The sequence below is a fragment of the Athalia rosae genome, chromosome 2 (assembly GCF_917208135.1).
Source record: "Athalia rosae chromosome 2, iyAthRosa1.1, whole genome shotgun sequence".
Classification (NCBI taxonomy): Eukaryota; Metazoa; Arthropoda; class Insecta; order Hymenoptera; family Athaliidae; genus Athalia; species Athalia rosae.
Window position 1 is genome coordinate 25274452 of NC_064027.1, and position 12703 is coordinate 25287154.

Consider the following 12703-nt stretch of genomic DNA (forward strand, 5'->3'; position numbering starts at 1 on the left):
ATCGTCCGCCGCTAGTTGCAGCGCGGCGTTGCGAAATAATGCGGAATCGACGAAAAAAAGGGAAAAAAAGAATAAAATATATTAACAAACGTCTCTTGTCAGCGTACGAATTGTAACGCGGCGAATAACGTATCGTCATATATCATCGTCGTCGTCATCGCTGAATGAAAATTGAGAGAAATAAAAAAGAAAGAGGAAGCGCGATTTGTCGGGCATATTCATCTCCGCGTCGATACCGGGCACCACAGGGTCAGCGTCTCCGACGAAGTATTCGTCCGGATATTTCACTCAATTTTTTTTAATTATTTCGTTTGGAAAATTTGCGATGAATTTCCTCGCGGTAAGTAAACGGCACCGGACGTGTCGCGCGGTGCAAACGAATTCACAGGAATAGAAAAAAAGAAGGGAATCAATTCGGAGGATCGAGTGAAAAACCGAAAGGGCTAATTTATTTATTCGATATACTTTCTCTCGAAAAATTCGCGTCGAAGAATTGTCGGTTGATCACATCGCGAAGGTCTACCGCCGGTGGTCAGCGCGGCGGTTCGAAAAGCCGAACAAGATGACCTCACGGTTAGACAGCTAATAATAGACTGGGCGAAACGCGATTTCTAGTCTAGAGCAAAGTATAGATATATATATTATATTCTATGTTCCGACATATTACAGAGCTTCGCGAAGCTTATCTAATTAATTCAAAGAATTGGATCAAACGAAATTCTACAGTCATATTTTGTTATTATCCTTGGAATATACCCTATTACGTATCGGTAAATGTATATTTTGTGACTCGCTCCATTTTTAATATACATCCGACTAAGAACTGTATCGATTAATTGGAGGGGGCGTCCGTGGATTCGGTTTAATAATTATATAATTAGGTAGGTAGGTATATACCGGCATAAATTTCGAGTAAAATATCTTTGTCCTGTAGCGGCATCGTCCACAGGGTCGCGTTATATACCTATATACGAACCGGTAGATATAACTAAACCGCATGTAATATGCATAAGTGTAAAATTATAGCCGGCGCTTTACGTTGGTTGAGATGCAGGGAATAATTTATCCAAACTATACATCGTCAGCGTAATATATCACAATAGCACTGAATTAGACGCGTAGTCTGCTGTACGGTGCGCCATGATGTTCATACACACGTGTACATGCGGAGGATCGGAACTATTAAAAATGTTACCCTACATAGATAAGGTATGAAGGTAAAAGTAGACCCGATTTATACTGTACGCGTTATTTCAAGTGCAATTTTGAAAACCAGATCCAGTCGAGATATCAGCAATAAATGAATACGCCGAGTTACTTCATGAGTAAAAAATGAGCGAACAACCAAAAAAAAAAAGGTAAAAATCCGTCACGACGACGAGGACATAATTCTTTCGCTTCAAAGATGATGACTACGATGACTCCGTGATTCAACTTCTCATAAAAGTCAGAACAGTGAGAATAACCGAGAAGAGTGTTTTAGCTTATAGTAAAATACGGGTCACGCGAGTTTCGCTGGGATTGCACGAGTTAAAATAAACCACGTTCACTCTCTCATGCGGGAAGGCTCTCCTTCGCCAGTAATGGTAGTTTTATCTTTGATAAAAAAAATATTCGTCTTATTTCCTCACACGAGCTCGTTTCCAGTTTTTTCCTCTTCTCGTGCAATTGGATCTCAACGAAATGACGTCCTCTACGGTGGTTTTATATTTCCATTTCATTATTTTTCGATTACCTCTCCTTCTCCATCGTCGATATCTCCAAAATCAGTCACAGCGCGAACAAACAAATCTTCTCAAGTTTTTAGCGATCCATGAAACATTGCTACAAAAGTTTAAATCCTTACGTACTCGGTTATTCCATTACTTCGTCTCTGCAGGATAATTACTTAGCGTAGTTTCGGGTCGCAGTCGTAGCGGACAGATATAGTTTCTATGGTGCCTGGGATGGTCAATTTCATGGCTCGTTTCCTGGTTTTCTAGACCATTCGAGGACGAGCAAGTTCACTTTGCCGGGATAGGTCGCCCGGTCGGGACGTTTCAGAGCCAATCCAATCTCAGGTTAGTCGGTTGTTACACGTGTGTGCAACAACCGACTTATACGGCGTACCCAGATATAACGCTGAACAAAATGAACGAATGAACAGAAAGAAAAAGAAAGAAAGAAAGAAAGGACGGAGACGAACGGTGCGGGCTAGGGTTAGCTAGGTCGAGGCGATATTGTCTGGTCTCATTGACACGAGCGGTTGAATCTCGGCGTTGTTTAAAGAGGTAAAAAAGGGTCGAGAAGGATGAGGTCAACGAGGTTTAGTCGTACGTAGACTATCTCGAGAAGTGTTTCAACTGTTTCGTGTTATTAGCTGGAGGATCCGTGACGAATCTACCCGATGGGGCGAGAACGATGCTTTTTCAAATTCTACGCGTGCGAGATAATCCACCTTTGGCAAGGAAACGCGAATTAGTGAAAATTTGAGGTGACGGTGGGGTCCTTGAATATCAAGGCTACGTGATAAGAATCACCTTATTATAGACTTGAGGTTGAATGACTCAAGATTAACCACTTTCAAAAAATCTTTGGACATTGTCCAAAATTTGAATGATCCAATTCCGCCGAGTTGTATCCTCGGGCTCCGAGAGATTAGTTTATTTTTGTAAATTTATGGCCCGCTGCATTACCCGAGGTCGACATACCGGTTACTTGTGTATGGGGTTGTAATAGTAGCCTTTCAGTTTATGTTACGTCATGAGATGATCTCGCTAAAAAGATTAAGAGGAAACAAAGAAATAACATCTTTCACCGGTAGCGTGTATTGTATACTCAAAGCAAACAGTCTTGTTATTCGGTTATGTAGAATGACCGTATACACATGTTATATTATACGTGTTTTAACACCGAACACACGTGTAAGTGGAATTAATTGATAGTCGTGGTAGCGAAAAAGAGTCGGAAATTTTCTCATGAATAAAAAACAATGAGAATTCATAGTCAATCACCGCGAGACGTAGATTAACACGAGGTAAAAAAAGTGGCAGGAAACGCACCTGCGCACGGTGTAGTATATGGTCTTCGGAGGATTACTAATAGCTTCTTACGATCCATCGAGAAAAAGAGAATCGAAAACGGCAAACAGAAGAAAAAAAAAAAAATAACATCAAAGAAAAAACAGGAATAAGATTCAATTTTCACATTCTTCACACTATACGCTATAAGGACGTCAAGATAATTGCGCGATTAACATAATGCATTATTATACCACAACTGCAACGTTCCTGATTATCTTTACTTGTCGCTCAACATTAGCTCATAAAACGTTTTATTACAAAAACTGTTCGCGGCCATTTACGCGTCGGATACACCTGATTATGAGGAAAAATTAATGTCGGGGGAAAAAAAAAAAAAAAAAAAATTACATTCGCGCGCAACCGGATAAATGATATGAGAAAAATTGAGGAAAAAAATTCAAAGGCTTTGTACGCACATTCGTCCGGACGAGATATTTCTCTCCGCGATGTCGCGGCGGAGAATAAAAAAATTTACACATCCCGATAGCCCAAAAACTTTCAATATGTTAATATCTCGACCGGGATGCGCGGCCGACGATTTTATCCGGTTTAGAATTTAGCTGCGTCCGTATACAGGAAGAAGAAGTGTGGGAAAACGAGAGAGGAGTATTTTCGGTGTTGCGGAGAGACCCTGACCTGAGGGATATGATTTTTTTTTTCCAACTTTTTGTGCCACGGACCCAACAAAAGCCTCGGAGTTAGTACAGCTAACCGAAGGAGAGCAGCGAGTGAGAACGATCTAGCAGATTTGCCGTTCGTTTTCGTGCTACTCAAGAAGTTAAATATGTATTTATACATGTATATATGTATGAAGCGTGTACACGTATATACGGGTAGTAGAAGTTAGAAGCTGTACGCTCGAACGCGAGAATCTCCATAACCCGTTCGTAATTCGATGTACAGGGTGAACCGGAACAAACAAAAAGAACCTGCCAATCTCCAAAAGTCAACGAAATCCGAACTCGCCCACGAATTCTGGGGATTTCGTTTTTCTCCAAAGCGACTCGAGGAGATGGAAACTTTCGATTGGATTTTCGAATCGAAAAAAATCTCCGTTCAGCGACTGAAAAACTGGTTTAAAAAAAAAAAAAAAAAAAAAAAAAAAAATATTGAAACGACCAGCGATAACGCTGTCGAACGTTTTGGCGGATTTCCGTCTGTTTTTCGCGCGTTCGACCGTCGACCGCCACGTTTTAAAATCGTCTCTTCTTTTCGGACCACCCTGTACGCGTGTGTACTGCCAACGACGGGTTGTGTAATTCAATTTAAAGAACACACGACACGTCGAACTCCCACTCTTACGGGACACGCATGTATACCGCGCGACGAGGAATGTGCGAGCGGCTCGTAGCGAGGATCAAAAAAAATTTTCTCAACTAAAGCGACTCGCGACGAGAGCGAGAGATTAGAAGCTTTTCACGACCAGTGTCAAGAGGTCAAGGTTCACCAGAGCGATCATTTTATTATTATTATACATGATCATCTTGTCTGTATATTTGTTACGTAGTATGTACGAGCGGGAGATATTATATTTTTTCATCGAAGATTTACGTACGAGGAACGTGGCCTCGGTATGAAACTTCTGAAACCGGTCTCGCCTCATTTTCAGTACATAGGTATATGCGTGTGTGAAGGGAATATAATCCGCGATATATGTACACCTATACATATATACGATGTCGTAATCGAGCGTGCTTTCATGTATAATCCATCAGTTATTTCGACGCCTTGAAAATAATGAGGAAACTGGTTTCTAAATGATCATTAAAGGGCTCCTATACGTATGTACGTACACGCGAACACTGTGAGCAGTACAGTTCATCGACCTTGTTGTAAACCTAACAGTCAGAATGTTATAAATTCTTCGATTAACTTTCTCACGCTGTATCGTTCGAATGCGCGTATGTAATTGTGTTTAGGTTGCATCAGATTCTTCGAGAATAACTCCGATGCGCGGCTGTAAAAAAATTAGTTATTTCCCGAACCTTCTGTTCCTGCAAGTATGCCCTGTATACTCCAGTTAAAAAGTAAATATTTACACTTTGACTATCAAAATGCCTACGTATGAGTGGACGACCTTAATTGACCGATCGATGTAGCGTATAAGGTAGCTTATTTGCGGAGAAGTCGATCGGTCAATCTTCGACCGTGTTTGTTTGCTTTGAGAAATGTACACTTGTACATAGGTGCGTACATTTGAGAGCATAAAAATTTTTATAGCCTATCGTGCAGAAAAAAAAAAATATACCACACACAGATGTACTCAAGATATCGTCATCTGATTTTCGAACGATCTCATTCCATTGAATTGAATTAACGAGGAAAAGAAAAAGAGTTCCTGCAGAGAAACGAAATCTGAATCTAAATAATGATAATCCATAATTATTATTACTTCAATGTCCACTTTTGCAAAAGCTCATTATTACGTACACGTGTATAAGGAAATATGTACTATTAAGATATATATATATATACACATAACCGCGATGTGTGTTACAACTCTGATGTATAAATGGGAAATCGATAGCATATGCGAACATGTTTCTTCTTTTCTTTTCCTTTTTTTTTTTATTTTTTTTTACCACCATATTGTCTTGAAAGAATAGCACACGAGTGTCTCCATATTGTACCCATACGTAGATACCGTACGTATCTACACACCAGTTTGCAGTCTATCCGTGAAACTGGTGCTAATTCTAGTTGCGTGCAGGTTAATAATAATTATCTACATCTATCTTAACTTGAGGGGCAAAAAAGTAAAAAGAAAACCAGGATATAAACGCGCGTGTATATAATTAAATGACGTCTGTTTCGTACCATGCAAAGTACATACCGCACATAGATTAGTACGTACGTACATACTCGGTTGAGTATATAACATCGGTGTAATACAAATAAGTATGTAGGTAAATAAATTCATCAATAAATAAAACAAACGAAGTGAGAAATTACAACACTCTCCCAAGTATATAATAAATATGACACACAGTCCGACAAATGACCAATGATTATGTGACAGTCTTGAACGGTTCCCTCTTTTTTTTTTTTTTTCTAATCATTACCATGACTATTCGATTAAACTTAGCTCGTCAAAGGTGACAGAGTTATGCGATAAAACGAAGAAAAAAAAAATCATGCACATATGTGTATATTCAAGTAACGCGGTTTGAAATACGATGCGTTTTTTCTTTTCGGTTTCAAATAAATCACGTATGTATGGATGTGTATCTAACGTTTGAGTAATTATACTGTCTTCGAATTTACGATCGTGCGTGATTGAAGTGCATTAAGATTTACGATCGGTGTAAAATATTTTATCAACGATCAGAGCGGGTGATGATATTTCAAACGCATGTGCACTCGGCCTCGATACATGTATAGGTATATTTAGAACACAGTTAATGAAATTATCAGTTTTTTTTTTTTTTTTGAACCAATCGGAATTAAGGGGAAAAACGAAAGTTTGTAGAGAAAGGTATTCTCACCACGATTCGAGCAGCCCTAATTTATCCGAACCGTTGAAATCCCCACCTGAAACAATTTGAAGATAAAGAAAAAAAAGATTATCTAATTGAGTAGATTGGTGGAAATGAGTGCGGACACATCACAGATTTGTACAGTTGAATGTGGATTATAATTGGGAGGAAACAGAGATGATCATATACTTCAAGACTCCGTCAGCTTGGACACCAAAATTAACCGTAATGCGGAGGCGAAGGATAATCAAATTATCTAATTCTTGGGTCTCGTAATTACTGCGGGGGGAAATTTTTTCTTTCAAAGAAACTTGAAACGGCAGCTTTATACGCGCGTGTATTATGTAGATTTCTATATATATATGTATAATTTTTACCGTAACTACCAATTACTCTTGACTAGACTGCAGTAAGCGCAGAAACGTAGGAGGATTCGTATATAATGGTAGCTGTAATTCTATCCAAGCGCGCTTTAATTATGTCGCATTAAGCTCGTCAGTTTTCTCGGCCAAGGTATACAACGCGTGCGAGAAAGAAAGAACGAAGGAAGGGAAAACGAGAAGGAGAGAGAGAGAGAGAGAGAGAAGAAAGAGGCAAAGGGTAAGGGAAGGATGCGCCGCGCGGCGTCTAGACTCTAGATTTCACCTTTGTATGCATAAAGGGTTTTATGTCAGGATTCCGATATTGGAGCAGAAAGTCCCGTGGCAACGCTCTAGCTATAAAATCTCGCTCTTTTTTTCAAAGGTATTACGGTGCGATGCTATTCGCGTTGCACCGTAGCCCTTATCGAAGCTTACGTCGCAGCTAAGGCTCTTTATGAATTTTTTTTTCTCAGCCTACGGAAAATCTCGGCAATCGCGAATTTCGCGTGAAATCCGCACGGCCAAGATCAGGTGGTAAATTGAAGAAAATCCGAGATATTGAGCTTTCCATCGGATCCATCGAACGCCAAGGTTTCCAAAGAGCTTCGGAAGAGAAGAGTTTGGGTAGCTGGTGCGAATCTCTCGGTAGCCGAGAATCTCTATCGAGAACTTTAGACGTCGTGTGTACGTAATACGTAAATGTATATCATCTGTCCCGCTGATAACCACCGCCGGCAGGAAATGCTCCAAGTTATATATGTATGTAGATCTGGTGTATTTCACCGGGCAACACAATTTCGTCATAGAGTAACGGAGTAACTGTGTGGCCGGCTTTCACGTCGTTCGAACTTCGCAAATTGGAATCTAATTTCCGGTCATACGTTTTCATAATTTCGTTTCCGGAATGCCGTGAAAAATATGACGCGACGTCAGAAAAAAAGCTGAGCGCGAGATAATCGAAATTTGCATGATCGCTTTTCCGGTACGGTCTTGCGATCATAAATCAAGCGTGGAGACGTTTTGTTCGAAATGATAGATTTTCGCACGATGCGTTGTTGCGTAACGTATCAATTGCGAGCAAAATAAACTTTATGTATCACGTGGCATTCGGACATGAGCTCTGGTAACCTATACGTATATGAATAGTTTTTTGACGAGTCGTCACGTAGCATCGATATCGAGGCGAAAATATCTGGTCGATAAAAAAGGCCACGCATCCCCCCACACGCAACTCGCATACCTGTGAGTACGTAGATAAATAGACGGGTATACCGCCTGATAAAATTGTACATCATCTCCGATCCTGTCACCAAAAGTGTACGGAGGTCGAATTATCGAATCATTTTCGAAAACAGGGTTCGATCGTTCGATTGGTTCTTTTATTCGCTGGTTTTTCGCGATCTCCAATTGCATCGCGGTTTCGACGTGATCGTGAGATGTCGATAATAATAATCGTCCGACTATGCAGCTGCAGCCTTGAATCGCGGTATCGGATCAAGCGAACATATTTTGCATAATCAACTAGAAAATTGAATAACGGCTGGTAACCCCAAGTCCATGCGACGATTCGCGGAGACTGACCGTTCCATCGCCTGCTTGCAGGCAACCCAAATGACATTCGGATGCTTTTTAACAATCTTCAGTCAACGATTTTGATAAGTGGCACGTGGGTTGCATGCACGCGGGCGCCGGAGTGGCCGGTATCCACGAATCTTCTTTGTAGGTATATGAGAAGCGAGTACGTAATATAGTATGTATGTATAGATGACACCTTGGACCTGCGTCAACTCCGATGACAGTAGGGAGTGGGTAAACGGGTGTGCGTATATTTTAGAGTGAAGAGGGAATGGATTGCCACTCGAAAAGGGCGGCAACTAATTCCGCAGGACCTGGACTCGTTGCATTCCTCACAGTCAGTTCTCTTGAACGTGCGTTGAGAGGAAGAGAAAGAGGAGAGGAGAGCGAAGGAAGAAGAGGGAGAACGAATCAATACCAGATGGATATGGATATATACTTCGATGCAGCAGCAGCAGCAGCAGCAGCAGGAGAAACAGAAACAGCAAGCTCTCAAAGTGAAGAGTGCAATTTCGTGAATACCAACTCGTTGCAAATTCGATTGGTGTGCAATTATATATCCTATACCTATATACACACAACACATCGCGTTTTCAAACAATTCCCGTGCAAAAACCGATGGAACAAAGACGGACGAACGAATATCATCGCATTTATCGACTGACGATCGAGACGTCGGTGATTCGTACGCGTATACCGTTGGCTAGTTTATACACAATGTTTTTTCGCTCGCGATTCGTTACGACAGTTTTGTGATTTGTCACATTTGTCTCAAGAGTATTCAATTTTATTATTTTCAGTCCTTTTTATTTCCACCTTCTTTTGAGGTCGACTAGATCACACCGAGGTGTATGTAAGTCCCTCTCCGCATGTGCGGAATAAAAGAGAATATGATTGCGAAGATATTGGAAACGAGATAAAAACTGAAAATATATTATACGTAAATATTATGTGCGCTCCCATCTATTGATGGGAGAATAATATCCCACGCATCTACATACTACGTACGTATGTATTCGCATTCCATGGATTTCTATGAGACTACGCCATGTGTATACGTAACGTCTCTTCCACACATCATCATCATTACTGGTGTAACGATATTATTTAGAGACATAAAGCGAAGAAACTCGTGAAAAGTTATTACGTACGTACCCCACGTATCCCAATCGTAGTTACGTACGTAGGTATGAATTCGATTTTCAAATAAAACTTCGTCAACTTTCACACACGCGATATTTTCTCTTCACCTGTATCTATTTTCACTATTATAATTTACCAGAGTCGATACACAACTTTCACGCTCAACCTATCACTTCCGTAGGAAGTAGCTATCGCGTTATCGTTATCGATTAAGTACGTTATATACGCATATTTATATATGTATTGAAATTTTCCCTGAAATTTACTGGAGGAAAAACAGAAAGTTAAAACTGAAGGAAAAAAACTATCCAAATCTCTGACCGCAGAATTTTTTCCAGCTGTTTAATCTGTGAAACAAGTATCGATAATATTTGTATAAAGTTAAATATTTGAATATATACAAGATCGTGTGCGAAGTGTAAGCAAAGTCTGAGTATATAGAGCTATTCACGCGTCTACTTACTACACATAATACGTTATATACGGATATCAAGTGTTCTGTACATGTACATACGTGCGATAATCCCCAACAATTACAAGGTCGAAGCGGCACAAGTACGAGTCGACGGCAGATCGAGGACGTAATCAATGTCTTAATGACGAATTACATTCATCGATAATAATAATTATTATTAAGCCAAGATCGTCTAATTTGAGAGATAACGCGCAATGGCAAACTGCATCGGTTTTGCAAATAATGATCTACTATGCTCGAGAATCAATGATAACGGACAATTATAATTGCGTTGGGCACGCAACGTACAGACTACAAAAATTAACAAATTTTCAATTTTTTTACAACATCCCACAAATTAGTGTTTTTAACGATCGAACGGAATAGTCGTCTCTCGAAATAATATAGCTGCGATTCAATTGACCGAGTCCTTTATTGAAATAGAATAAAAAATTTAAAGAAGAGAGATCAACGATCCCGTGCTATCGCAAAAGGGGCGGTTATTCAGCACGTGGCATAGAGCAGCTGATAATATAAATAACGAAAAAGCATTCTCTCGTCGTTGAATAAGAGAGTACAGCGCGGATTGGCAGTTTCAATGTTCAATTCTGCAATACACTCGAAATTCAATTGGTCTGGGATCGAACGATCGAAAAGTTTGACGAACGTGGGTAGTTACCTACTTTACCGAGAGGCTCGACGAGACGATTTCCGCACACCTTAAATACGCACCGACCGATTTCCGGTACCGATAAAAATCCACCGATTTTCACTCCTTCGTTACGCAATTCACGCACACGAATACATCGGCTGTGGTTTCAAAGTATGCTCATAGGTGAAAATATTTATCGAGAAAGCTTAGAAATTTATATCGAATAACAAAAAATATTAAAATTTATTTTTCATGCGATAAAATGGTGATTAAAATAACATAGACAACGAATGAATAATTGAAATAGAAGAAAAAAAAGAAAGAAAACGGCTACTCACACTTGTAAAAACTATTATCGACGAAAGTGTTTATCTGGTGTGATTTTCACTTTCAATTTATACATCACTAATCCAGAAGCTTCACCGGGTTATTAATCACAGAATCAATACCAATCAGACGCACACGTGAAATGAACCATTAGGTGTATCGGAGCACGAATTTGTAGCCTGCACGATTTATACGCTTACTTAAACGTCGCGTCGTTGCGGGTTGTTAAATTTGAATGAACGTTCGCAAGCTCGGTAGGGTTATATATATATATATACATATACATATATATATATATTAAGCATAATTCTAACGTCGCGTTGAAGTTTCAATAATTGTTATCGAACGTCCGAACAACAAGAGGTACGAGCGCGCTCGCGACCGAGTCTTGCGACAGACTGCCGTCTGTCGAGCCAACATTCGGTGTCATTCCCATCCGACTCTAGTGAGCAAGCCTGGGCTGATAGCCTGTTACACCGCGATTCTTGATCCCCTCTACTTTTACCTCCATAATGCACGCTCGTTTTTATACCATTATTCAATAATCGGATTGGTCATTAGTCACACCGGTTGACAACGGATTATCAACGGTTTTAGCCGTCCCAACGGAGCTGAGGACAAAAAAGGGAAAAAAAAATCTCACAACTCTCCATACGAATTGGACGAAGTATCGTCTGCACATTACCGATTTCTCCATCAATTTCGACGAACGAAAATCGTTCTGAAAACATATTTCAATGACTTTGGAATCGACGTTTCGTTCACCTGGAGACGAACAATTAAAATCCAGTCGATGTACGTTCGTCGAAAGTTTGGATTTCGAGCGAAGATGAGCGAATCCTGTGGAGCTGCAGAGTCGTCGCCGAAAACTCCTTTTTTCATTTCTCACGGATGCACGGGGCGAACGAGGAGATACGAGCGGACAAATGAAACACACAGAGATATACGTAGACACCCTATGGGCACGAAAGCTCAAAGTTCTGCAGTTGCCGCTGCAGCAGCAGAGCTACTCCGCACTCATGACCTGCTCTAACCGTGAAGCCGATGCCGTCGCAAAGCTTGCACACAAAAGCAGCGGCGAATAAAGAAAAAAAGCTGTACATGCGGTCAGATTATTTATGACCTACCCCCTTACCGTGGACGCTCGTTTATTTCGTATTTCGTTCTTTTTCATCTCGTTTCAGTTTTTCTCAACAATATTTCATTTCATTGAAATTTTTACTGCTTCGCATTTACGGCTCTACCCTGTAACCGTGTACGTAACGTTGTGTATACTTTTTCTCGAACGACTTTCTCCGTTTTCTGGCGATCGATCTTTTTCGCTCATTGGTAGGAAAATAGAGTCGCCATGAGTACCTACGCGTACCTATTCGTACGTAGATTTTGAACGAAACGAATGATGAAAAATTATTTTCGAGTCGGAGATGATGTCGATTCAGTAAAAGCAATTCAAATTTCAGCCGATTCTTATCACGAAATTGAATTATTAGCATATATGGTATGGTATGTGCCTGTGTTTGTATCAATGTACATACGTATGCATATTTCTAAAATATTCCGGTACATACTGTTGAATAAGTTTTGTACAGATGTGCGTACGGGAGATCGAGAAGACTATGCATACGTATATACAGAGCCGAGGAGAAGAAAAG

At 40.2% G+C, this 12703-nt stretch overlaps 1 protein-coding gene across 6 annotated transcripts in view; it reads right to left on the reverse strand.

Moving 5' to 3' along the window:
* LOC105689135 (beta-1,4-N-acetylgalactosaminyltransferase bre-4) overlaps window positions 1-12703 on the reverse strand; it is a 48743-nt gene that overhangs the window by 23105 nt on the left and 12935 nt on the right. For 2 of the 6 annotated variants that reach the window (XM_048651392.1, XM_048651391.1), the window contains one exon: window positions 6548-6593. The exons of 2 other annotated variants lie outside the window; for them this stretch is intronic. The gene's annotated coding sequence lies outside the window, so the exon portion shown is untranslated. Of the gene's footprint in view, window positions 1-6547; window positions 6594-11062; window positions 11483-12703 lie in introns of those variants that run through there. 2 more of the 6 variants (XM_025747044.2, XM_025747045.2) reach the window with 2 other exon arrangements.